The sequence below is a fragment of the Bison bison genome, unplaced genomic scaffold (assembly GCF_000754665.1).
Source record: "Bison bison bison isolate TAMUID 2011002044 unplaced genomic scaffold, Bison_UMD1.0 scf7180017864383, whole genome shotgun sequence".
Classification (NCBI taxonomy): domain Eukaryota; kingdom Metazoa; phylum Chordata; class Mammalia; order Artiodactyla; family Bovidae; genus Bison; species Bison bison.
Genome location: NW_011494955.1, coordinates 2,709,587 through 2,713,143, shown reverse-complemented (window position 1 = coordinate 2,713,143; position 3,557 = coordinate 2,709,587).

Genomic DNA, 3,557 nt, shown 5'->3' with positions numbered 1-3,557 from the left:
TGAGATGAGTGCAATTGTGTGGTAGTTTGAGCATTCTTTGGCGTTGCCTTTCTTTGGGATTGGAATGAAAACTGACCTTTTCCAGTCCTGTGGCCACTGCTGAGTTTTCCAAATTTGCTGACATATTGAGTGCAGCACTTTCACAGCATCATCTTTCAGGATTTGAAATAGCTCAACTGGCATTCCACCACCTCCACTAGCTTTGTTCGTAGTGATGCTTTCTAAGGCCCACTTGACTTCACATTCCAGGACGTCTGGCTCTAGGTGAGTGATCACACCATTGTGATTATATGGGTCGTGAATCTTTTTTGTACAGTTCTTCTGTGTATTCTTGCCACTTCTTCTTAATATCTTCTGCTTCTGTTAGGTCCATACCATTTCTGTCCTTTATCAAGCCCATCTTTGCATGAAATGTTCCCTTGGTATCTCTAATTTTCTTGAAGAGATCTCTAGTCTTTCCCATTCTGTTGTTTTCCTCTATTTCTTTGCATTGATCACTGAAGAAGGCTTTCTTATCTCTTCTTGCTATTCTTTGGAACTCAGCATTCAGATGCTTATATCTTTCCTTTTCTCCTTTGCTTTTCCCTTCTCTTCTTTTCACAGCTATTTGTAAGGCCTCCCCAGACAACCATTTTGCTTTTCTGCATTTCTTTTCCATGGGGATGGTCTTGATCCCTGTCTCCTGTACAATGTCACGAACCCCATTCCATAGTTCATCAGGCACTCCATCCATCAGATCTAGTCCCTTAAATCTATTTCTCACTTCCACTGTATAATCATAAGGGATTTGATTTAGGTCACACCTGAATGGTCTAGTGGTTTTCCCTACTTTCTTCAATGGGGTTACATCCCAATAAACCCATTGTAAGTTGAAAATATCTAAGGTCGAAAGTGCATCATAGCTTAACCTAGCCTGCCTTAAAGATGTTCAGAATATTTACACTAGCCTACAGTTGGGCAAAATAATCTGACAAAAAGCCTATTTTATAATTGTGTTGAATATCTTATGTAATCTATTGAATACTATCCTGAAAGTGGGAAACAGAGTGGTTGTAAGTGTGTCAGTTGTTTACCCTTGTGATGGTATAGCTGACCGGGAGCTGCAACTCACTGCTACTGCTGGGCATCACAGAAGAAAATCATACCACACGGCCTGGGGAAAGATCAAATTCAAATCACAGAGTCTATTCAAGGCATATCACTTTTGCACCATCATAAAGTAAAAAAAAAGCATTAAGTGGAACCATTGTAAGTTTGGACCATATGTATAAGGAAACACATGGCTCTTCCCTAAAGCTTGAGCCAAAATTGTCGATTTTTTAAATTTGATTTTTTGGGCCTTATTTCTTGTCTCCTTCCAAGAAGAACTAGACTGGTAGATAACTCTGTCTACTCCTTGTCCTCATCAATCCCTGGTATATACATTCACCAATCCCTTCCTCTTATCCCAGTCTGTTTTCGCTCTTGTTTTAACCTGGAGAATAACACAACCCTAGAATGTGAAGTCAGCAGGAGCTTAACTTAAAATCGTGAAGGATGAATGATAACCTATATGATAAAAGAATCTAAAAATGAACAAATATATGTGGTATAACTGAATCACTTCACTGTATACCTGAAACTAACACATTAGTTTAGTAAATCAACTATGTGTGCTAAGTCGCTTCAGTCATGTCCAACTCTTTGCAACCCTATGGAATGTAGCCTGTCAGGCTCCTCTGCCCATGGGATTCTCCTAGCAAGAATACTGGAGTGGGTTGCCATTCCCTTCTCCAGAGGAGCTTCCCAACCTAGGGATGGAATCTGTGTCTCCAGGATTGCAGGCAGATTCTTTATCATCTGAGCCACCAGGGATGCCCTTAAAATCAACTATACGCCAATAAAAGTAAAGTATTATTTTTTAAAAAGTTGGTGAAGGATGATCAAGAACAGACTTGTGGTTACCATATGAGAAACGTTGGGGGGCGAGGTGTGGGGGTAGGGATAAATCAAGAGCTTGAGATTAAAACACACACACTACTATATATAAAATAGATCACCAACAAGGACCTACTGTACGGCCCAGGGAACTCAAATATTCTGTGATAACCTATATGAGAAAAGAATCTGAAAAAGAATGAATATATATATATATGAATAATATACATATGTATAACTTAATCACTTTGCTGAACACTTGAAACTAACACAACATTGTAAACCAACTATACTCCAATAAGATTTTTTTTAAAAGATGATGAAGGATGAGAGGACTAATAAGGAGTATGTTTACAACAAAAAGAATTGTATCCTATCCGTCCTGGGCTGTTGCCGTCAAAGGCCTTTGGCGATCCTAAGCTCTGTATTTTAAATGGCAGAAGACTCCTCCAATGTTTTTACAGACTCCTAGAGTGGGCTCATTCTGTTCTCCAAGCCAGGCTTCAGCAATACGTGAACCGTGAACTTCCTGATGTTCAAGCTGGTTTTAGAAAAGGCCGAGGAACCAGAGATCAAATTGCCAATATCCACTGGATCATGGAAAAAGCAAGAGAGTTCCAGAAAAACATCTATTTCTGCTTTATTGACTATGCCAAAGCCTTTGACTGTGTGGATCACAATAAACTGTGGAAAATTCTGAAAGAGATGGGAATACCAGACCACCTGACCTGCCTCTTGAGAAACCTATATGCAGGTCAGGAAGCAAGTTAGAACTGGACATGGAACAACAGACTGGTTCCAAATAGGAAAAGGAGTACATCAAGGCTATATATTGTCACCCTGCTTATTTAACTTCTATGCAGAGTACATCATGAGAAACGCTGGGCTGGAAGAAGCACAAGCTGGAATCAAGATTGCCGAGAGAAATATCAATAACCTCAGATATGCAGATGACACCACCCTTATGGCAGAAAGTGAAGAGGAACTAAAGAGCCTCTTGATGAAAGTGAAAGAGGAGAGTGAAAAAGTTGACTTAAAGCTCAACATTCAGAAAACGAAGATCATGGCATCCGGTCCCATCACTTCATGGGAAATAGATGGGGAAACAGTGGAAACAGTGTCAGACTTTATTTTTTTGGGCTCCAAAATCACTGCAGATGGTGACTGCAGCCATGAAATTAAAAGACGCTTACTCCTTGGAAGGACAGTCATGACCAACCCAGATAGCATATTCAAAAGCAGAGACATTACTTTGCCAACAAAGGTCCATCTAGTCAAGGCTATGGTTTTTCCTGTGGTCATGTATGGATGTGAGAGTTGGACTGTGAAGAAGGCTGAGTGCCGAAGAATTGATGCTTTTGAACTGTGGTGTTGCAGAAGACTCCTGAGAGTCCCTTGGACTGCAAGGAGATCCAACCAGTCCATTCTGAAGGAGATCAGCCCTGGGATTTCTTTGGAAGGAATGATGCTAAAGCTGAAACTCCAGTACTCTGGCCACCTCATGCAAAGAGTTGACTTATTGGAAAAGACTCTGATGCTGGGAGGGATTGGGGGCAGGAGGAGAAGGGGACGGCAGAGGATGAGATGGCTGGATGGCATCACTGACTTGATGGACTTGAGTGTGAGTGAACTCTGGGAGT